A 25,652-nucleotide genomic window follows, 5' to 3' on the forward strand; every position below is an offset into this window, starting at 1 on the left:
ACTTTACAGGGAGACTAGAATTACCTGAGCAAGTGCTGTGGAAAAAATGGTAGAGTCTTCTTCTCAAAATACAGTAGGAAGTCAATTTGAAAACAGTACTTACGGAAAATAAAAGTGCATTTGGCTTTATCTGAGAGTCATCTGCTGGAAGCACAAAAAAATCTCAAGCTTCTTTCCAGGTAAGGACCTGGAAAAGCTTGCTTGATGGGATTTAGATGTGGAGACACATGTGCAAATGAGTGTTTGACGTTGTAAGCCTGATCAGCTATTGGTTGACTATCCAGGCAAACAGGAATTGCAAGTATCCTTAAGTTTAAACATTCTACATTTTGATAGGTTTCTTTCCTGTGCTGGAGAATGCAAGTCAGCCTTTTCCACTGGTAAACTCCTGATCATTTACGAAGGATGTGAAACAACATGCAGAACATAAAATAAAGGTAATTATTTTGTAAAGGGCTGATTAAAAACAGCAGGGAAGTGTTTCCTAAACCCTCCAATGCAAATGCAACTCTGCTCTTTTCCTAAAATCAGAGGTAAGGCTTCTATTTGCCTTGGCAGGATCACACATAGGCCCTTGCTGGTTGTTTCAAGATCTCAGCCTGGGAGTCTCTATTTCCTTTACTCTACAGGAAAGAAAATGCTAAGATGCAACAAGAAGTTGTTGTGTAAGTCACGCTTACACAGAAAAAACAAGTTTTCCGTAGATATGTAGTATCTGTAAAGAATGCGGTGTCAGATTTTAAACTTAGAGTGCCTTCAAAATTTCAGGCTCAGTGAACTCCCCCAAACTAACATTTATCAAGTGACAGCCATTATTTTTCAGGTTGCTTTTTCCATCTTTCTCTTTAGAGATGTACATATTTATAATTGTATGCAGCTGGCTAAACATCTGGCTTAAATAGAAGGTAATATTTATATTATTCTAATCTACCTCTATTGAAAAAAAAACAACAAACCAACAGCGAAACAAACCAAAAGAACCTATAGAAAATACTGCCTTTAACTAGAGTGGTGTGTCTACAGCCTCAAGAGTGCATAAAGCGGCAGTGAAAAGGCTGATCATAACTGTTCAATTAGAGGTTTTCTCCTAAGCTCATGTCAGCCTTGCAATGCGTAGTTCTGTGGGTGTATTGCAGGACATCAAACGTGCTGAACATGACACTTACCTTGCTTCATAATTTTATGTCTGGATTTTGGCCAAATGATACCTTAGTTTAACTGTAAGTGGAAAACACTTAATTAGCTGAATATATATCTTAATGAACTGCCTGCTGCACAACACCACTTCGGAAAATTGCATGCTAAATACTTGTTAAAAAATCCAGTTTCACACATGAGAACTTTACTCTGTAGGGAGGAAAAGTTGAGTTATTTCAGGCAGTTGTTTGCTTGAGGATTAGCTACAATTGTAAAGGACTCATGTAAAGAAGCTGAGGATAGGACGACTTCTCTGCAGTTTTCCAGATTATCCCTTGCCCTCTCTATTACTGCTAATCAGGAAAAGGGCACACAAAGCTGTGGCAGACATATTATTTGCCCCTGGACCCAAGAAGTGCAGATGAGGGGGAAAGTCTTGTGTTACTCTCAATCCCTTCAAAATTCCTTAATCTTTGCTAAAATCTACAGTGTTACCTGCCTGTAAATTACAATGCCTCTGTCAGTCCAGTGTACTCAGAAGGCACAGTGGGGTAGGCAAAAAAATTATCGTATTATCAGGTGTCTTCTGAGTTCAAATTACATCAACACATGATTCATTCAAAAGCAGACAGAGGAGGGAAAACCAGCAGTAGAAAAATCTTCTTAGTGGAAGTGTAGATAGATTAGGAATAAGCATCAACTTCCAGACATTATGTATCACAAGTCAGCTCTCTTCTCCCTCTCCAAATTGAAACAAACTTAAAAACCATGAAGATTGATTTTTTTTTTTTTTTTATTGAATAAATTCTTATTTCTCCCTTCTGTTTCAAGGAATTCATTCTTCCAGTGCTATCTTGAATCATTTACTCCGAACTTCTCAGTACAGTTCAGGAGCCAATTTATCTGCTTCTAATCTCTGCTTCTAATCTCAATGGTTTCCTGGAGGGAAAGAAAGGGGTGTATGTCCTCCAAGCAAGAGGAAGAAGAAGAGTGAGTAAGAGGATCAACACTGGAATTTCCCAAGTGATAACAGTTCTTTCAGTGTTTTTGGCATTGCTCACCTCTAGCAGTAGTTGGGTTGCTACTGGTCTTGTACAAGAGCACAACAGCAACAACCAGGTATGGGTCTCTGAAGTCCATCAGAGGCACTATCAGATCAGAAGGCATTAAGTTTGCTTCTCGTTGCCTAGTGCCAAAGCTAGAACAACATTTTTATGACATACACATGGCAATGGGTATTATTAAGGCAGCAAAGCACTGCCAGCCACAGATGCAATGGCAAGACCTGGCTGAAGGGGAGGGAGGAAGCTGTTTGCATGTCATTTGAGATGCCTGCACACTACTTCAGACAGCAAAATGGAAATGCTGGGTTTCTGACCCTGACAGCCACAAAATTATGTATTAATACAAGCATAAGACTTAGCCCATAATGATGGGGGAATACCAATCATCTATAGTAACAGATTTAAAATGACAGATATGCTAAATTACAAAAGTTAGAGCATCTAATCACAGACTTTTGTGGACTGTTAAATGACTGGTTTAAGTGATAAACTAGTTAATCAGTGGGAGAAGGCTTTGGTGAAGTTGTGTAATGACACTAGATTGGAAAGTTTTTACGGTTTGGAGCCTGCGGTTTTGCTATTGGGGCTTTCTGAGGGTATTAATGAGACTTACTCTATATAGTGCCAAAAGAAATTCAAAGCAAGAAGGCAGAAAGGTGTTCCCTATGCATTCATGTGCCCAAACTCACATTGACTGCAGTGATATTCTGAGTTTCTGATACCTCATTTCTCTGAATTCCTGCACAAGCAACTTTTTGCTTATAAAGATGTTTAACAAAACCAGATGCTTGAAAGAATAAACGTGTTAGGATAGTGCGGCTATTTAGACTCAAGATACTCGAGAGTGGTCAAGTAAAGAAGCTCTAGCCAATTTGGAGGTTAGCAGTTTTCAGAATCGCTTACGTTTTTGGTTGGATCTCTGAGGATCTTCAGCAGAGTGCCTTCTTGAAACCCCTTCCTTATGATCCAGCTCCAACAGATGTTTCTGAAAATCTGAACCATGTTTGGCAATGAAAGAATAGAAATACCATCATATGCCAGTAGATAAGTAGTGCAACATAAAGATCTGTTCATGACAGAAAAAGAAGTCTGCTAACAATCTGCGAAAGAGGTGCATTTGCATCAGGCACATAACCACTGTCCACCGTATTGCGTCGCATACAGGATCTTGGTGATGCTCAATTCATCTTTTTAAACCATTAATTAGGACAGTCAGCTGAAAGACCAGGGAAGACACACCAATATTTTCAGCAGTGTTGAGCACAAGGTCTGTATATCATCTAGCATATATTCTCTTTATCAAGATGTAGTTTATTTAGTAAGATTTAATAAGCTCAGTATATTGAAGTTCTCAAATTAAAATAATAGAAATAAATATAACCTAGAATACAACAGAGACTGTAAAGGATTCCATGCTCACAAAGTTAATCGTGACTTTTGATATTAATAATGTGGATAATAAATTGACTAATTATGTTACAATATGGATTGCCAACATCTGCAAACTAATCAGTTTAAATTAGAATATCCATTTGATGTATTGTCCACTGGTTTTTATCCATTTTTTTAAAGAGTGTTAAAATGTATCTATTTAAAGATTATTTTAGTGTATTTCTTTAAGCTCTCAAAATATAAACCCCATCTGACCTTTTCCTTTCTGGAAGGAAGAAGAAGGGATATGTTCTACATCAGAGCTACAATGATGGGTCAAACTGCATTCTCCTACACAGAAAAATAAATAGTATATAGAACTATTCTGAAATGGGATAAATAATCTACAGCTTGAAGGTCAACAGCATGCCCATAGAAGAGAAAAATGTATGTGAGAAGTACTGTTCAAAGCATTTCCATGCACATATGTTATAGAAGATCTGGTCATGGGTGTTATTCCTGAGTGAATTTCCAGAACAGGGAACAGTGATGAGTTGTGCCTCCCAGATGACTAATAACTCCATTATGATTACAGAAGCAACTCGGATAAGTGGGCAGAGAGTGATAAATGTGGACTTCTGAGAACATAGTCACTGCAGCTAGACATGAGCTGTGATATGAGCTGGGAGGAAGCTGGAGGAGGAAAGGGGCAGAGAGGAAATCAGTGCAATGAATGTCTCTAGCTTGCGGAATATTGCTGAGTAAAAAAACATTTCCCCAACAAAAAACCTGGCAGTGAATAAGCTTGGCTGTAGGAATTGATCAGCCTTCTTTTCCTTATCAAAGGAACTGCTGCATTGTAATTCTTCCTGCAGACATCTTAAAATGATTAACATTAACATTGGTATATTTCACTTAACATTTGTGACTTGATAGGTTTTAAAACTATGCTATATCCTGATTGCAACATGAAGACAGTAAAAATGAATGAAAAGAAAAGAACAGGGAGTGGAAAAGGTGGCAGAAGTGGTAAAATAAAAAGAAAAGTATTGATTTGGACAGACAGAAAACTTTTATTTAACCAAAAATTCAACAGGAAAAAGTGGAGTATATTTGCAACATGTCAGCAATCATCAAAATAAATAAGTTCTCCTAAGGCTTCAGATTGTTGATTTTTTACCATTTTGAATCATGAACAGCACTCTCAAGTAAAAAGTGGAAAGCTCTACTCCAGAAAACACTGAAATGCTTTGATGTTTCAGCCCAAAATTTTTTGCTCTAAACAATTTGCCAACTGCAGCCCAAAAATTCATGAAACCACATTTTAGAGTTTACTATCTTCAGAAAAGAATTTGCCCAGCTGTATTTTCAGGCTTCAGTGATAAAGAATACATTCTTCAAGTCTCAATGTGTGTTTGCTGAATTGATGTTTTAAACATTATTATAGCATTGCAATGGCAGCAAGTTTCAGGCATTCTCCACACTGTGTTGTAATCCAGAAAGCAGTTCTGTTTATAACAGTTTCTAGGGACAGTAATTATGGAAGAGGACCATACTGAATTAGATGTGCGATTTTCATCTGTCTCTGAGTTTCAATACCTCTGAATTTTCCAATGGAGATGTGGATCACTGTTAAATTAATTTAGGTTACTTTTTTTTAATTGCCTTTTGTAAGGCTTACAAATAGTCCATAGATTCCCCAATGGCTGCAGTCAGAGGACCACTCAGTCAGGCAGAACATGAAGTTCTGTGTTTCACTTTGACTAGCTGCGCTATGTCACATTTATATTTAAGTAAATCATGCTGGAACTATTGGAAAGGAACCCTAATGTGCCTCTTCCAATGTATTTTATACTACCTCTGGCATAGAGAGCGAAGACCAATATTTGCTTTGCCAGCTTCATTATGCATGGAGAATGTGATTATGTTGTTGCAAGTTATACAGACAGTTGAGGTAGCAGCAAACACACACCCAGTAAACCTTGTTGGACAAGACTGTTAAAGCCTGATGCCTGGAAAACTCCTGAAACTGGCTAGACTAGACTTATACAAATCAAGACAAAACATTACAGAGAATCCCAGCTATTGTGTTCCATCATTGAAATAAAAGCAGAGTATCTCTTGTTTGCACAACTTCCATCCTAGGAATTTGAAAAATATGGTGGGTGCTGACACATTTTACTTCTGAACAGTTGTTATGCAGTGCTTTTGAAAACAAACAAACTCAAAATTCTCTAAGTGCTCTAAAATAACATCAGAACTTGCTAATTGTTTCAGAATCTGTTCTTACTCTTTCATTACCCTAGAAAAATGTCTTTATTTTTAAATTTTTATAATGGATGAAATTATATACACATGATTTCTGCTAATAATCTGTACCTGTATTTTATCTGCTAATTACAGCAAATAGAAAATCCAGACAAGCATGAATACAATAAGATAATGCCTTTTAATTGTAATGAATTAAACCATAAAACAAGACGTGCTATTTAAGGGATAATGTTCATGGCACTTAAACACATCAAGCAATAAACTGTGTTTGTAGTTGATTAAATGTCAATCTAATGTAAATCTGAAGCATGTGATAATTTCAAAAATAATTTCCTGCTGGTATACTAATAATATGAAAATGTGGAGCTTCACAATGTGCGATGTATGGATCGAAACACTCTAGACTTAACAGAAGGAAAGGTTTGAGCCATAGGTTTGAGCCCAGCTGTTGCTGGGCTGTGTGGTCTAGGACAAGCATCAGTCGAGTAAGAGGTGTTTCACACACCTATAGCAGTATTCTTCTGTGGAATGCAAATTCTTCCACATGGCAAAAGCCACACTGGTATCAGCATGGATGACTTTGGTTTTGAGAAATGAGACTGTATGTTAAACACTCCTGACAATTTCTAAAGTAAGGACATGAAGCATATTGTGACACAGAATGGACAGATCAAGTTAATAGTTGACTTTCTTGAATTTCTTCTCGTGGTTACAATCTGATGAGTTAAGCTTTGAGCCTTTCCCTGTCTTAGTCTCCAGTGCTGCTGAGAAAGTTCACTCCAAAATGCTGAACTTAATCCTAAAATAGAAAAGAGAGTTCTTATTGTGTGTAGCACTAGTTAACAAAGGCCTGAGGACATGCATTCCTAAGTATAATTCTTAATTGTCAAAGATTATGCGTGGAAAGAAGCCATTTCATTTACTTTTCTTTTGTAGAACTATAAACAGAACTTCTCACTGATTAATAATGAACTTACTGTCCCTCCTTCAGTCACAGATCTCAAGTTTCTGTGTATAAATACTAATGTCAGCATTCTGTTTGGTGAAATGTGTAAGCTGTTCGATCACACAGATCTGTATTTTCTGGACTCAATGTAATTTGCTTGCACTTGAAATTCTGTACCCTCTTGCACTGCTGATAAGTGTCAGACTCATTTTAGATGGTATGTTATGCACTCTCTGGCCCATGATTGGCTGTAAACCCTTGCCTGTCATCACCCAACTCTATAAAGTGTCTTGAAATGGGAGAAATCTAACAAACACGTCAATGCCACATAATCATAAGGTGGTAACTACACACATCGATTACCAGCCAAATTAAACAGGGAGTTTAATGATGGATATGTGTATGTATATGTGGGTGGAGCTGCTGGCTCATCTGTGCCCAGGCTCTTCAGCAGTAGCAAGAGCAGCTATTATATTTCCTCTAGCAAGAATGCCAACTGAAAATTAGTAGCTAGAGCACTGAAAAAGAAAATGGGCCTCAGTCCAAACTGTTTTAAGAGGAAGGAGAAAAAAATATTTTTTTCCTAACATGGCTTTAGTTCTTGTTTAACCTCAAGAGGAGCTGTTGCTGCAGGAGGCTCTGTACTGAAAGTTATCGCTTTCATGCAAGTTGCTTTGTCTTCCTTCTATTGACTCTCGGACAACTGATGGTTCATTTCTGGGCTTGTAGCAGATTGATATACATTACTGGAGAGAAAATCACAGAACCCAGCCTGGAAATTTGCTTACACAGAGTACAGATGCTCTGACTACAGATTGGAGGAGAGAGATGGAAGATAGAGTCAGATGGTAAAAGCAACAGTTGACTCACCATTTAGCCCTTTAAGGATCTCCAGCTGCTCAGTGCATTACAGTTGAGAAGGAAATATAAAAAAGCCTTCTAGCTAAATTCCTCGGAAGTATGAATGAATATATATTTAAGTCATCCTTCTGATACAGAGCACAGATTTTTAACTGAGTCTTCGATTGATGTTTTACCAGGCTGCTGCATCTATCAAGATAAATCAGAATATTGCCCACAATGGCATTAATCTTACATCTGGGATTTTAAACCAGACGAACCTGTATTCAAGCTGGATTCTTTCAATCAAAACATTGTCAATAAGAGGATTTGTGTACAGATGGAGAATATGATAGTTACCACCATGCATCAGTCCATTTACAAGGGAATTATTTCATAGCTTCTGTAATTATTAAGAGCATCAAAGCTTTCCTGAGAGGCAAACCAGCTTCACTCCAAAGTGCACCTGCAGAAGACATATCTATTTCTAGAGGTCAGAGAGATAAGAATAAAAGTTTGTAGCTTTCTTATAAAGAAGAAGTTAGAGGACGATAATCCCTACCTATGAATATTAAACATCACTGTGAGCACTTTCCAACAGTAGTCTCTAAAGTTTGTTTTCAGGACCAGTGACGACATTATAGACTGCATCTGGTGAACCTGGATGACTAGTAAATAAATCTAGCTGGCACAGGGCAATGAAATATTATTGCAAAACTGAAATAAGATCATTTTATTACTACTACAGGTGAGTGTCTGTTTGTTAAAGTGACCGCATCTCATTCCAAGGTGTATAACAGTCCTAATAAAAGTTAGGTTTCTTAGCTGACTTTAGAAGAAATTCCCATCTCTGCTAATTATGAAAAGTTATATCATTTTCCCTTATACAGTACTCAAAAACTTGGAGTATTTCTTCAAGTTATGAAATTGGGATTTTTAATTTTTTTTAAGAACTTATGCTGGCATAACTTGGTTTAGAGCCCTATTATTTTGGGTTGCTAAAGCGTTACTGAAAATAGTAGCATTCAGACTGATTTCTGAGGTATAGATGCATAAATTTTGACAGCATTGTGTTTGATGAAATTAAAGAGTGCTATTTTCCACTTTATTAACTCCTTTTGATATACACTCTGATCTTAAAAAAAATGTTGCATTTGGAGAATGGGGAAAGATGGCCTGTTGAGATTCTCCACGACTAATAATTTATCAAATCTAACTCCCATTTTTTCTTCAGATACAGTTCTGCTAATGTCCTCCAGTACTTAAAGCTAATGGGCTATATTTGGGATATTCTATTACCTAGAATATGTGACAAATATTAAGTATGAGAGATATCTACTAAAAGGGCAACATGATTTATTATTAATCAAATGAATAAATCACATTTTCCTCTTCTATGGCAATCCTTGTCTATTTAAAAGGTTTGCTGATATTCCAATTCTTACATGTCATCATTAGTGGAGCTCCAGGTGCTTCTGCTCCTGAACAGTTTTAGAGAGTTTTCACCAGTTCTGCATCTAGCTCCTTAGAAATGGAACAGACATTTTCCTTGGTTCTGAGCTGAAAGCTGTATGATCATAACAAATATTAGGCTCCAATGTCAATGTTGCATTTTTTAAGAACATATTCCCATTCCAAAAAAAACCTTTTAACGCAGCTAGCCATACTCTTTTGTGCAGCAATGAGGCACCTAGAAGTACAATGAGTTAGCTGAGTGCAGATCAGACATGGGTACTAACAAAAATGCTAGTTCCAATGCTAAAGTTATCTTTCCGGCTGTGATATGCAATGGAAGAAAAGGCAGTTCTTCCCATTAATGTCCACTTCGTGATGAGCATGCTGTTTTGCAGAATATCCCATAGGAACAGTGCCTATAGTAAACTCATATCTCCCAAGCCTTTCAGAAGTAGTAAGAAAGAGGTTCTAGATTTCCATGATAGCTAATCTAGAATACAGTTGTTCCCACTGCCCCATCTGCTAGTTTTCTCTTCTTAACTTGATGACTGCACACAGATCCCCATATGCCCATCGTAAAAAGAGGCTGCCTTAATTCCACTAATGCAGATTCCCCTGATGGGCAGAACACAAGGCTAGTTATTGACAACACGGATCTTGCAGTGTGGTGAAAGGAGATAAAATCACACCAAAAAAGCTTTCAGGAGTAAGAATGATGTGGTCCTTTGAAAATAACTGCTGGGAAACACTATCGGAGGAAAAGGAAAATTTTTAGCTGGAAAAACCTGGTACTTCTTATTGTTGGAAAGTAAGTTGAAAATATGACTGTTGTTCAACACCTTGTGCACCTCCCTAAGCATCCAGCTTGAGGATACAAGACCGTATGAACCTTTTATAGAGGTCAACAAAGCAGCAAATATGTACAGAAACACTGCTTTGGGTTACTGATACTTATGCAAATAAACCAACACTGTCAGATGGGGAAGAGGGCTATAGAAATCAGACTCCTAGTCTGTTACGTATTTTGTGAAAGATAACTGTGCTTGATGCTTCCAGTTGGCTTTTCTCCCTCAAGGGAGAGATTCTAGTTCAAAGAAAAACGCAATTTCTGCTAGCTGGGGGAGTTGGAAGTAGAGAACAAGGCAAGAAAAAGTTATATTTGAAAAACTTGTTTTCTGATTCTCAGTGTGTTTCCTCTGATCCCTAGTGTCCAGCTTCTCACTAGGAACTGCAATTTGATAAATGACATCATGACTGCTCTAAGCCAGCAAAAAAAAAGTAGATAGAAGAATATACATAAAGTACTGCTGAACATCCCTTCTCCGTTTGCAGCACAGCTACCATGCCAAAAGGGCTAATGGTGCTTCTGTCCAAGTGCAAGGAGGAGTCACTTCCCTGCAGGCCACCAACCCCCACCTTTCCCAGGGCACATGTGAGGTCTCCCCAGTGAGACCTCTTCAGGCAAAAGAGGACTTTCTCCCTCTCACACTCTCTCCCACTACACACATCTTCCCGCCTTGCCCCAGAGGTTAGGCTAAAATTTACAAAGAAGAGGAAAATGGATTTATCTCCTATCTTCCTTGAAATCTTTAACCATGCTCAGTCCACAGATGACTGTTCAAAGAGATATTGCCACATGGTTCACCTTCACCATCCAACTCAAATGTCCTGAATTAAACTCAGCAAACGCCTACATCTTTGACTAAATGAAATTTTCGCGTGACTAGCTTTAGATATTCTGATCTAGTAGAAGTCACTGATGCCAAACAGGGATCTGAATACTCTGTCCACGGTTTGAAACCTATTTCCATCTGTATCATTAAATTAAAATAGCATGAAGAAGGGTAGAACATGAGAGGAAGAAAACATGACGAGGATCTTCTTAAATTTGCCCTCAAGACTGATAAAAAGACCTCACTACAGAGATAAAACACTTCTGAAGTTTTACTGTATATTTTAAGAGATGATAATGCCTTAATTCTGGGTCAGTATTCATTTGCCTTTGATATGTTTAGAAGCCTTGCTGCCTGTCACAACATAATTATATGGCATAAAATAATTATTTTACAGTCAATTAAGTACACTAAATGTGCATTTTTAAGAAGCCTGATTTAAGCATCATCTCTACCATGCTGCATAGAATACTGCAATTCTTCCATATGAACCAGAGACCTATTACATTATCAGTGAAGCTCACTGGTTCAGCCAGCTCCTGAAGCAGTGCTTGAAACTTTGTTTTGTCATGGAAATTATGCATGCCAGCCACCATCTCTGCTGACTCCATAAGCTAAAATGGAAATTCTTCTACAAAGATCTCTTTTATTAGCACTACAGCTCAAGCTGGGTGCCTCCAAAGAGGGACTCTGAGCAAAGAAATCCCATGGAAAGAAAATGCTTACAATCTAAGTTCCCACCCCTCACGTGACAGTTAAGACCAATAGCAATGTCAGGTTTTGGGGTCTTCCTGTTCTTTTTTAGGTCCTTTCTTTCTCTCTAGGCAGGCCATTTCTTTTCTTATTTTTCTAAGGTTGTGGCTTCTGCTCATGATTGTAGCTTCCTTATCTTCCGGCTTGAACCAACACTAGGTCTTTCTTTTTCTTAACTAGGCAAAAGTTCAACATATCTAGGTGAAAGTTCATAGATTGCAGCCTAAGGTATCAGCAAATTTAGCTACTAATGCTAAGAAAGTTATGTTAAACAAGATCTACAGATGTAGGATACCAAATCGCTCAACGTTTTTCAAGCACTTTTCTCAGAGCTGGTTCTGCTGAGCATATTGCCAAAATCAATGCTATGGAGAAGCATCATAGAATTTACTGCTTCCATTCACAGAATAAGTTTTCTTATGGCAAAGAAGTACATTTTTCAGTTGTGTATCCTACCAGTCAATGAAAAGTTACATTGTTGTAGCAGGCCAAATTTATGGCATATCCAAGTACTCGTTTTTTGTTAATGGCTGAACAATAGTTTATGAAAGATCTTATTAAGAAAAATAACATGGTGGTTTAGAAGTGATCCAGTGTCATGGGATTTTCTTCAAGAGTTCTTATAGTATTAGAAGGATGATTAATATTGTGGCACAGGTACAATTCTTTCACATTTTCTGGGACACAAATTCTTCTCAGTCTATAGAATAATTAATATACATGTGAGGAGGAGAAAGATCAATACAAGAAAGAAGTGGGTTTTAGCTCCTTTCTCCCCAAGCATTTTACTGTACTACTTATATAGGGAATATCTGATTGGGTATTAGACTAAGAAAGCAATGCAACTAACTTCAAACTGAAGTGGAACAAGATCAAACCAAAGCAGTGAAATACTGCTACTGTTACTAGTAATAAAAAATTAGACCTAATCCTTTCAACTAAGTTTGAGACATTACCTGAACCAAGACCCAGACATCTGGTCACAGAGGATCTTGTTCATTAGCATTCCCTCCAACCATATTTAAAGAAAAAACAAGACAACAATCAAATCCAAACCTAAATAAGCATGATTTTTTTTTCAGTCTAACTTCACCTTATTTTCTTAATATTTACTACGTTTTTACCCTTATCACATACTCACAGTAGACAAACACAGAATTGAAGAACACAATACAAAAGGCCATCACCCACACAATGCTTTTGTATTTAGCAAGGCAGATATTTGGTTAGTAGCACCTGGCTCCACTTAACATTGGGAGTACAGTTGTGTTATAGGGGACAGGTAAGAAAAATTGTAATACTGCGAGGTTCCTACTTTGTTCCATGATGAGTCTCAGTAAATGTCTCCCTGAAATTTGCTGACATATTAGATGTTTGTGAAACACTGTCACGTATATAAAAGATAAATATCGAGGGTGACCTGTCTTAATTTCACTGAGATGCTCCCGGCTCACATAATCAAAATTTGGTAAATTCTTTTAGGATGTCTGGAATGATCCTTCCCTTTTTAACTCCTCAAATGAAACATCCTTTTCTCCATTCAAGTAAGAAATGGATTTAAGACATATTCCTGAAGCAACTTGGGCTGTCCCTGTTTTTTATGAGGAACAAGCAGCTCAGTAGAGTGAGTATTCAGTGTGATGAATTTGGTATGGGGTGAAGGAAAAACATGAGTAGGCATAAACATTGACAAGATTTTTTCTGGTAGAAAATGTTAGTGTGCTTGGAGTTTTCCTAATAACTCTGTCAGATGGCCCATTACTGAGAAAAATCTTCCCATCTGACAATGTGCGGATGTGGTTGTGGAGTTGGAGTCTGGAAGTAGTGGCACTTACAAATGCAAAGTGGTAGTTTTGCTCTCTGGGTTCAGATAAAGCATTGAAACAAAAGTTTCTCTTCTTTAACTGTCAGAAATAAGATCACTGTACCTAAGCACAAACGAGGTGGATGTAGTTTATGGAGCAATTCAGCCTGAATTGCAGGAGTGTAAATTTAATGGATTGTGTTTCTGGCTGTACAAATAGAAATTTCTTAAGCCACTGTAAAGGGAAAATAGGATAAGCAGCCAACTCATTGGACTTACTGGAAACATTTCATCAATTAGTTGTAAATTTTTTATTACAATTTAAATATGAAGAGAGGCTTTCGATCCAGCTGCTCAGATCAGACATCTCCCAAAACTGAACAAAAAAAGTGGGAAACGGACAATCCCACTTCCTTATTCAGGTGTTGAATTATTTCTACATTCAGTTAAATTTAGGCAAAAGATTAGCAAAATCTGTCACAAGTTACTCAAGGCACTCCATTAACTCCTGAGGGCAAAGCATTTTTGCTTTGAGTGGATGTGCTATTTCTACTCTGTAACATTAATTCTCTACTCAAATGTAATAAAACTCCTTCAGCTAACCTTGAAATAAAACCAGATTGATTAATTCTGACATACAGTATTGAAATCAACACCCCGCTATGGGAGATGTGTTGAAGAAGGGCCTCTATCTTAAATGAAATATTGTTTCACTTGTGCAGGGAAGAGATTAAAATCCTCAAAATGCAAATTCTGGTAAATTGATCAAGATAAAGAGATAGCAGGGTCTGCACCTTTCAGCCAACCACATATTTTCTGACACTTATATTTGTTGAATGCTGGCAGTTACTGAATACTAGCCATTGCTTTTACCTTGCTGGCTTCCTATCATTTAGCAGTGGTAGTGTAAGTATTATCTGGAAGGGAAGGAGCTGAACTAAAGATGGATGATTGCTATAATCCTCAGTCCATGCTAAAGGAGCCTTGTTCATGATGTGGAGGAACTTTTATGCCTTTGCATGAATACAGGACAGCTCCAGTTCTTGGGTGGACTTAGTTCTGAGACAGGAGTCTAGAGGCACAGACATTACAGTATGAATACACATCATGCCCATTCAGATGAAGGAACACAACATCATCATTCCAGCTCAACAGCAAACAATAGCAGAAAAAAAAAAAATTAGACACTTGCCTGTGAGCATAGGAGTAGCTCTGGAGGGCTTAGTAACTCCAGAGTATGCTATAGTTCTCTCAAATTTGAACTGGGAGCATACAAGCATCTTTGCAGTTGTGTAATACTCCATTTAGAAGACTGAGTCCCGGGAAAGGGGTCAGAATAGTCTCCATGTGAACTGTTCAAAGGTAATTTTTAAAGCATAAGACCTTGATGTCAGTGCACATTTTTATAGAGTCATTGCATCTTTCCCAGCTGTAGAGCATGATCCGACAAAATGATTTTTCTTTTTTTTTTCCGTGGGACTGTGAAAGAAAATCTGTCAAAGGCTTTGGATGTAAACATCCCAATTCCAAATCAAAATAGTTGAATATCACCTCGAAATTCACTGGATAAAAATTTGAAATGCAAATGCACTAAAGAAAATCAAACACAAAATAAAACTGGGTGTATTTGGCAATCACAGTTAAACACACAACACTCCCCCACCCCAAATGTGTAGAAGACTAAGATATTTTGAGGATAAAGAACTGGGAGTTGAGAAATGCTAGAAATACAATATCTGTGGAATCCATTCTGCTCCCCAGTATGTGTAATTTTTAACAAAATAATTGCACGCTGTGCTTTTTTTTTTCCCCACAGGACACCTGCCTCCTGTGGAATACAGGAAGGATGGTGTCTGAGCATGGATCAGGCTTGTGGAGTGAAGGAGACTGTGGTGTATGGGTTTGCTTCCTTCAATTTGATTAAAACCTTGTTAAGCAAATTCTGGTATATCTATACTTCTAAAAAATTACTCCATCAGATGCTTATTATTCAGCTTATGGGGAAGGCACTTAGGGATTTGTTTAGAAATCCAGAACTTTTGAATGTGCATGTCATCAAATTAATAAGGACTGCTTCTCTCGAAGAGGAGCTTGATTTGATCTGGTACAATGTAGAGGCCTTGAGACAAGGCTGGAAATAGCAGTGTGATGCCATTATCTGCTGCTTTCCTCTTGCTGTAGTTACATTTCAGTGGTTGCCATACACTGATGTGGGGTATGCTACCAAGGCATCTGTTAAGACATGAGGATATAAGACATAAAAACTGCACTAAAGGACCACACCAGTGATCCAGCTAGTCTGGGACTCCCTGAGGGTCTTGACTGTTTAATCCTGTGGGGAAAGAAACATATTCATAGTGACTACTAGTAGACAGTGTCTGTCATCTCCCTCTGCAGTTGATGGAGAGAGATGGAAACTCCTAGCAAGGACAGTATAGCCCAAGCTCACACCTCAGTAGCCCTGAGGAACCTACTTTACTTCCATTGCCAGCAGAAGGGTGACAGGAAAGTGAGACTTACTAGATTTTCCAAGAGCTATTCACAAAGACCAATACCAAATCCAGCCAATGCTTTGCCTCCAATCATCCTGCTACTGAAATAAAATGGAAGTGGAGATATTGTTAGTTTCCGTTGACTAAAGGAAAGCTGCAGCACGTATCTGGAGTTGGACCAGAAGTCAAGTTGTTCCACCTGAGCCCAATGAGGAACATGAATGTGCAGGTGTGTTATCATTCAGATGGGAAAACAGTCAGGAACAGTTTTCTCTGTGTTTAGACTTTCACAGCAAAACTCTCTGCTAAGAAATTCCCTGCTGCCAGATTTTGTTGTATCTTCTTTTTCTTTTTCTTTCTTTACTCAGGAATAATTTTTTAAAAAATGTAAGGAGGAAAGGGAGAAGTTAAAGATTAGAGAGACTTTTCTTATCCAGGTTTGAAGATGCTGAACCTTTCTGTATTTAGGGGAGAGTCTGCAGTTGTTTTCTTGCTCTGAGACTGTTGTTCAAATAGGCTTTCATTAGTCACACTGCTTTCATTTAGAAGTTCAAATGTGGCATGTTCTATATGTGCCTAAGATTAAAATAAGGAAGAAAAAAAGGTATTATAATAAAAATGGGCAATGACATATTGGGAATATCCAGCCCATTATTTTTAATGGCTCCTCATGTCCCCACTACAAAGTCATGCAATATTTCTGGACCTCTGCTCACAAAAACAGTGGCCAAAAATTCATATGAACAGATTGCCAGGTGCTTACCTCTTCATTCAGTTACTCAAATAGTTACATGAGGGTCCTGTTCTAGCGTGGCTTCTAGCATGGCTTAGTGAAAAGATGCCAGGAGGTGCAGATTGTCTCTGCAACTTTGACAGATTTATATTCAGCCAGGCTTTGTCTGTCTTGTTTATTTAGAAGAAAAGCTATTTGAGCCAGACCACGTCTTTCTCTGGGTCCAACTCTGAGCTCCTGAAGGTAGGAGTTTTTAACAGGGGCTCTTGAAGAGCCTATTGTGTATGACTTGGTGTCAGAAAGAACATCTAGGTACTCCAGCTGTAATAAAAATTATTATTAATGAAAATCGATTTCTGTAGATGAAACTACTCTGAAAAGCTGCTCCCAGCTGTGGGAGCTGTGTACTTCTGACATAGCACCATCAATTTAACCTTACACAATAAATTTGAATAAATATGTATGTATATGGGATCTTTCAAAGCACTCATCATTGTTCTGACTCTGCTGGCTCTGATGTCAATAGAAGATTCCCCTTGGAGTTCAGATAGCTGATACAGGCCAGCACTAAGTGCTTCCATTTATTTTAGTGAATCCATTTCCTTTGAAAATGGAAAACTAAACAGGGATTTTAGAAGTGTTTAAAAGATTTTAAATGCTACTGTCAGCACCAATGCTGCACACTTACTGAACATCTTCCAGCCCAGAGAGAATAAACATACTCAGGCTATACATGGAGCACCTAGATATCCTGATAAACAAATAAATGCATCAGTGACTTTTACTTGGAAAAAAATGCATGAGCAACTCTGGCACTTGTCAGTTGCTGAGCTGCTGAAGAGTTGCTGCAATTGTGCCTTTGCGCAAAAACATCAAGATAAAACCCTCATTCTTAGCTAAGATGTTCAGCACCCATGCAAATAGCATAGGATGTCATTTTCTTAACTCTTAACTGGCAGATCCCAAATCACCATTTACCCACTTTTGCAGAATAAAGGCATAAATTGACCCTGCAAGTACAGGTAGTCATGGATTTTAGGGGCTGGTAAGCATTTGTCCCTAGATGCGGTAGGGTACAAGTTCTCCTCTCTGAATGGTGGAAGAAAATTTATTTTTTTATGTGCTTGAAAGTATAGAAAATTTTTATCATTATGTCCTTACTCTAGAGCAGAACAGCAATAAATATGATATAGATGAACAAAGTAGTTATGAATGAAATTGCCTATTAGGGGAGCAACAACAACAGTAGTGTTGACTACGTAAAAAACGTAATACCTCCATATTACATGTCTCGGGTTGTGCCCTACATCTGTTTTACAGTGCTGTGCATAGACTCCTGAACTCAAGCAATACCTGGGAAAAAAAGGCTGCCAAAGCAAGAGTTATCTGCCAGAGGAAAGGGAGAGAAGATGGCTAGTGGATGGCTGCAGGTTTTTCACTGGAACTGGAGGAGATGCAGGAAGCAAAGTTCAGGAGAGGAGAGAGATTCACAGTTATGACCCACCACAACAGAGGAGCAAGTGAAAATTGACCTAAAATGTGGAAAAGAGAAATATATTTGGTGAGGGGAAAATAGCTGCCAGCTGGAGACTTTCAGAGCGAGTTTTAAATATTGCTGAGACTACATTGCTCAGAATTTAACTAAATCTTCTGGGCATAAAATTTCATTTATCACATTGCATTAAAGTGGTGCAGCTGTCTGCAAGAGTGGCAAAGTTTCTTACACAGGCTTGTATGTTAACTCAGTTGTTGCCACCCATACGGCAAGTTTATGCATAGGGCAATCTAACATGCATCTCTCGGGTTATTCCTCCTTCCAACGGGGCAGTTGCATATGTATTATTAATGGCTAAATTTTATATTCTCTTGGTTTTCATTTCTTTTCTACTTCCTTTATTAGGTCAGGAGCAAATTTAGAAATAACTAGGAAGTAATATTTTTCCTCTACAAAAGACTTAAACGAAAGAAGTTTATTTTGTTTTCATAGCCAATTGCAATCAAAATGTGGGGCTTTTACCCTAATAAACTTGACGTATTTTGATTAAAATTATAATTACTGCAAGTTTCCATTTAACTGGAAAACTATTTTTAAAAGGAAAAAAAATCCTCACACAATTCCCTAACCAAATGGAATAAAAATTAGTTTCTTACTCTAATACATATCTGACACAGCACTTGTAGCCCTGAAGTACCTCAGACTTAGAAATCAGGCATTACTGGGAAGTAGCTTGGAAAATATTTAGTGGCACACAAAAAGCAGTAGATGGGCTCAGGTTAGAAATATAACTATTCAAGTGATATAAAAGAGGATATTTAAATATAGGAATATTACTTAAGATAGACCCTTAAGCTTGGCACTGGCTCGTATCTTGACTGAAGTTGAATTCTGATTGTTTAGTATACCAAAATACTTTTTCTATATCTGAATAGTTGGCAAGTGGGTGTGAGGATGAGCGTTGGTCTCTCTTGTGAGACCTCATCTGGAATACTGTGACAAGTCCTGGAATTGTCAACATAAAAAGAACATGGAGCTGTTGGAATGGGTCCAGAGGAGGGCCACAGAGATGATCAGAGGGCTGGAGCACCTTCCCTATGAGGACAGGCTGAAAGCGTTAGGCCTGTTCAGTCTGGAGAAGAGAAGACTCGGAGGAGATCTTATAGCGACCTTCCAGTACCTGAAAGGGGCCTACAGGAAAGCTGGAGAGGGGCTATTTGTAAAGGCTTGTGGGGATAGGACGAGGTGGAATGGGTATAAACTGGAGAGAGGCAGATTTAGACTGGATATTAGGAAGAATTTCTTCACCATGAGAGTGGTGAGACACTGGCACAGGTTGCCCAGGGGGGTTGTGGCTGCCCCATCCCAGGAGGTGTTCAAGGCCAGGTTGGATGGGGCCTTGGGCAGCCTGGTCTAGTGGGAGGTCTCCCTGCCCATGGCAGGGGGGGTTGGAACTAGATGATCTTTAAGATCCCTTCCAACCCAAACTATTCTATGATACTATAATTAATAAGGTCATTCCTCTATCATTTAGAAATGTCCCAAGTCTTCGCAATTTGTGCATTTAAATGTGTGTCAGAAAGGTCAAATATCAATGAAATGCCTTTGAGAAATTCAGAATGACTGTAAAAAAACAAAAACTGTTTGAATCTGTACTGTAAGTGCATGACAAAGCACTAAAAGATATTTTATTAGGGTTTTGTGGTTTCTTTTGCCCTTTTTTGCAACTGAGAATATCTGTCAAGAATTTCAGTTGGGAAGTTGTCAGAGGCCTGCTAATTCAGTGCTCGGTTTATTTGTGGCTTCTGCATGCAGCTGCAGAGCACTATTGTGTCAAATGTATTAAAATGAGGTGCTGATTTAATTAGAGGGACTCTGCAGGAACTGATGAAAGCAATCTCTTGAAAAAGAGGGAAATATGCTTCCACAGAGCTCTTAAAAAGAACAATTTGACAACTCACTAAGCAATTGAGAAACCCAAATGAAAACCCACAAAGTCCATACCACTTTGTTAACCCTCTATAAAGCTCAGAACTCTCTTCTCATTTAGAATAGATTAGCATGTTCTCGACCTCATATCTGAGTTTAGGCCTTGCCGATTTCACTGGGAATTAAATCCACACCTAAGTTAACAGCAAATGCAAGTAATACAAAAAACATTGTGAGATGCAACAGATATTGAAGACCAAAGTATTTCACAAGGGTATATGTAATAATGGTTAGGGACATGGTTTAAGGAAGTGTTAGGAATGGTTGGACTCGATGATCCAGTGGGTCCTTTCCAACTTGGTGATTCTATGATTCTATGTCTCTTGAGCTTGAAAATATTATCCTTATGCTACACTAAACCAGAATCTTCATGGGTACATAAGTAGCTTGGTCCTAGAGATGTCACTGGGAATTAGACTTTTAAATACTTCTCAAGAACCAGGACAACACAGTGCAAAAGTATTCAGTCAGCTAATGGTGTATATCCCACTACCTAGTAGGATGGCTAAACCTGGTATTGTACTTAGTTTCAGGTGTTTTTTTTTTAAACACCTTGCATTTCGATAGGTCATATTACTTAGAGTGGCAATAATGTTGTTGCATTATGAATGCTTACTTATTGAAAATGTCCCATTAGAATAAATGTCATATGACTTGTATAATAACATGTTGCACATCTGTTCGCTGTAGCCTCAGCTGGATTAATGGAATGTGAAACAGTGTGGGTGATACTTTGGTTCTCTTTTTCTCTTAACTGTTGATTTGAAAAGCTAAGCAATATGAGCCAGAATAAAACCAAATTAAAATAGCCTTTGTATGAGATGTGATGGAAATAATGTGGCAAGATGAAACAATATTTTATGACTTCAATAATTTGGAAACAATATCAATAGAAGAGAAATGTGTTGACACCCACAACATCCACTCCCTTCTTTTTTTTTTTTTTTTTAACTCAGGTACAGGCTTATGATCATGGAGATACTATTGCATTTCCAAAAGCAAAGCCACACAAGCAGCTGAGCTTGTATTGATTCACAGAGTTTTTCACCTCAGGAATCTGAAACTGGTCATCATTCATCTTTCAAATGTGTTTGAAAGTCTGTGCAAGCTTACTACTTTTAACTTTTGAAATGGGATTGACTAGGAGGAATATAAAATGAAATAGATGATATAAAAATAAACCCAGTAACAAAAGACAAGAAGCAGCCAGCCAGTCTATGCAGGTCTTCTAACTTGCAGCTAAAGTCTTGTGGCCCCGGATGAAAGATGTTGAAACAGATTGATTTACTAAGACAGTGTCTCATATACATCCTAAGTGACATGGAGTAGCATAGGAAACATTGACATCCAGGTATTTCTTGCCTTATGAGTTAATTTTCCTCGTGGAGCACTATCTGCCTTGAAATGCCCCACAGACAATTTCCAACCTAGTGAACGATGTGCCCTGTTCTCTTCTGTGAGAAGGCACTTAGCCTAAATTCTCTGTCATATTCTTTGCCACAACTGCAGGTGGTAGACATAAGGCTCAGTTTTCAACCTGGAAGAACAGGGGAATGTTTTCTCCTGGGTCTCTTTCCTTCAGTCTGACTGTCACATGGGGCGTTAGGACTTGCCAAGAAAAAACCCTGGGTGTGGGGCTGCAACTGACTTTTCCTGAACTGAAGGTATTCTGTGAAGACTGGTAATGTGTCACGTGACAAAGAGTTCCTTGGATATCATGTGATAAAACAGCAGTGGACTAAGCAGCAGCCTGACTCACTTCATTCTAATACTATATATTGACAATCAATCAGCATAATTAAGACTGAACAGAATGCAAGCAATCTAAGCATAAGTAAAAGGGAAAAGGGAAATCTCACCTACTGTGTCGGCAAGGTACAATACTGTTAACAACTAATCTTACACACTGATTAGCAACAGTCTGGGAAATTGTTGTCGTCCCTTCTCCAACATGATGTAAGGATGTCTCCTACATTGGGAAGCAGCCCTGGACCATCCAATAGGAACTATGCCAAGTTAGCTTTGAGTTGCCTTATTTATGTGATTGCACCTTCTCTGTACAATTGTATGGCTGACAGGTTGATATAGACATATCTTCTACATACAAAGCTGGCCATGTCTCAAAAACATTAGTGATACACATATCTTTACAAGCAGTTGAATACAAGGGGTTTTTTTTGTGTGAGTTAGTCCATGCAGCTATGCAAGCAGTGCAAGTGAAGTACAATATTTATGTGCTTTCCATTGTCCTATGCCATGCCTGAGGTCAGGAGCATCTCACCACAGAAAGGCATAGGAAAACTGTCATCTCATATTTAAAAACATGGCAGCTATCAAAATATAAATGCCTCCATTTTAAGAGCAGACAAAACAACAATCCTGACCTTTTGACAAAATGAAATCTAGGCTTTCCCATGCTTTTCACAAAGTTTTGAAAGTACTATCCAAACTATCCAGCAACCGTGTGGTCATAAGGGACAGATCCATCATTTAATTTGAGTTACATGAAAAATGCACTCTAGCCACCAAACTACATAAGCATCCTTGCCAATTGGTCCTTTTTCACTTGATGCAGAGATTGACTGAGCCATCAGGGAAGCAAATGTATTTCATGAGCTCTTACAAGGCCAGCTCCCTGAGGTAAATAAGACACCTCAGAAAAGCAGCATTTTGAACTTCCTACAGCCCACTCACATAGGCCAGCCAATAGGATATAGACCAGCTCTTTTCACTGACAGGGACATTTGTAGAGAATGAGTTGCTTTTTCTTGTAATTTTTTTCAAAGTCAGTAATTTTCTATAAAAAGTTTAAAATTGTAATGAAATACTTAGGAAATCCTTTGCCCTGTAGTATCCTACTTCCACTTGCTGCGAAGGAGAGGGTGGCTCTACAGCTCTTGTCCTTACCATGTATAATTTTGGTAATTGTTAAGGCTTATTAGAACTAGCTTGTTGTTTTAGCTGAAATAAAAGGGCTGAAACAAGGATGAGTATCTCTTCTACTCAACAAAAATTTTGTTACATTTTTAGATTTTTGTTTAGTGACCTGCACTTCTTGTTGCTTTCTTTTCTCTGTTCTTAAAAGTCTAGCTCTGGTTTCCTATTTCTCTTTCACTTGATGTTTTTGCATCAGACAACACAATGATGTTTGTTTAAGCTATACCAGCATTTATATTTGCTTTTTTTGTAAAAAAAAAAAAAAAAAAAAAAAATTATGAACGAGCTGTAGCAGTAGAACAATTAGCAGTAGTGAAGCCCACGATGGATTAAAATCCCAAATTATACATTCTCAGGCATTCGTGCTGCAGAGTCAAACCAGTTTCTTCATCAATCTATCTGAAAGCCTGTCTGATTGGGATGAGCCATTTCTATGCAAGAGCCAGACATTTTCGCCCAATGAGACATTAAACCAGATGGACAGTGTGACAGCCTGGTTGAACATATCAAGGTTTGGACATCAAGACCAACATCCCAGCAGAGTTACCTACCTATTGTAAAGGATATCTGCAGGGCCCTTATGATGGCACAGATGAAATGTGCTGAAGATCGTCTTAGCAAAAAGCTGCTTTTTTTTTGTTGTTCGGCATACTGCTTTTGTTGCTCAGGAAAAAGTGCCATAATACAGAAAACATGTTGTTTCAATTTTGAAGTTTAGGCAATTTTGCTGAGTTTTCTTGAATCTCTCAGCATTGCTGTGTGACCTGGCAATATTATTTTTTGTGTGCATGTGTCTACCCAGCACTTGCACATCATTTAAAAAAAAAATCCAGTTGTCTAGTCTTCAGGTTTTTTTCCTGTGTGGCAGTGTTATAGCTGAGTTATAGGAGGCAGCAGGAAGGGATCACATTGCCAGTTAGCAGGTGTCTAGCTATTACAGCAAAGGACACAGCACCCAGTTAGTTTTGGTGCATGTGTATTATACCTCTGGAGTTCAAGTGTATTTAGGAAGAACTCATATGGATTTTACATGTTATCCTGATTACAATAAAAATTTGACTAAAATGCCAGAGAGTCCTCTCTTGCTTCCTTCCTCAGCAGCTCCTGAAAGCTATAAATGTGAAGATTACCTAACAGGCAGTGTGGTATCTGCCATCCCTGAAGTTTGAAGGAAGATAGAATTCGCCTTGGCTTCCTGCATCCAGATACCTTTTTGCAAGCCCCTGCCTACAACTTCCTTCCCTATGAAGAGTTAAAGTCTATTTAATTTTTGACCTAACTTCACATAGACAGGAAGGTTTTACTTGTCAGTATAAATAACTACATCCTCATAAAACCCTGCTAAACACTTTTTCCCCAACGATTTCCTGTGGCATTGAATTTCATGGGCTGATAATGTGCTACTTTAAGACACTTTCTCTTCTATTAATTTCACGTTTTCTGCCTGCCGATTTCATCAATTTTTCTTTTGTCATTGTGTTATGGGGCTAGGATTGACTGTGGAGAAGTACCAGATCTGTTTCCCCTAAACCATTCATTACTTAGGTGGTCCTTCTTATACTCCTACTTTCTAAACTACACAACCTTGGTTATTTTAATAATTCTGAATATTTTATCTCTCTTCCACTCTCTGACCCTCTGTCTGGGTAAAGCTTTACTGTGTGTAGCACACCAGAACTTAGAATTAGAGACAGACTGCCCAGTGTAGAGTGTTAAAGGAGAAAAAGTATCATCAAATTATAAAACTCTAGTCCCATTCCAATATTTCCTTTAGCAATCCTGGAAAATTTTATTATTTCTAATCAGTTCTAAACTCTCAGCAGCACATCAGCCTGCTAATGCTGAATGGTCCAGGTAGTTTAGACCCCAGCAGCATGTGAAAAATACTTAGGCTCTTTTTCCCACTCCATATCATTTTACATTTATCTAATTTAAGTTGTAAGTTGATAGTTTTGTTCAGTCCTATTTGAGTTCAGATACCAGCTGGCCTAGTTGCTCCTGTTCTGTTAACACTGTATTAACAGAGCCTTTCTTTACTGCTTAGATGTAGAGTGAAATTAAAGAGATAGCAGAGTTAGTTTCAATGCCTTGAAGGTAGGGTGCTAGACAATTATTTGACCTGCAATTTACTTCATAGAGAACACCCAAGATATTTGTAACTCTTACTTTGCCATGTCACACATTTGTTACTATCAATGTACGTAGGGAGGAACGTGTGATGTTTTCTTGCATTTGAGGGTTTTTTTTTAACTTTTAAAATTTAGTTAGTTAGTTAGTTTTTACTTGTAGACCAGTGACAGGAGAAATCTTAGGTCTCCAATACCTACTTCACTTCATCCTGGAATAATGTCTTCTTTCACACTTCGTTATCAAAACTTTTTTTGAGGATTCTTTGAAGCTGTAGAAAAGTTATGTTTGGGTTAGAGGATAAGGAGATGATAGATTATGAGATCTAATGCATGGGCTAGCAGCATGCATCTCATTTCTGTATTAACTGAGTGAAGCATGGATGTTTTAACTAAGGATTTTTTCAGATTTTGAATTAATTGGAGCTTGAGTCTAAATCATCAGCTGGTAGGTGCTTGTGAATCAAAAGTGAATCTAATAGTCAAATGAAGAGTCAGGTTTTTTTGGTTTTCACAGTGTTGTTTCCATAGTATCTAAACAATTTATGGCATAGCAATGTCTGCAG

Source organism: Cuculus canorus, chromosome 4 (genome assembly GCF_017976375.1).
Source record: "Cuculus canorus isolate bCucCan1 chromosome 4, bCucCan1.pri, whole genome shotgun sequence".
NCBI lineage: Eukaryota > Metazoa > Chordata > Aves > Cuculiformes > Cuculidae > Cuculus > Cuculus canorus.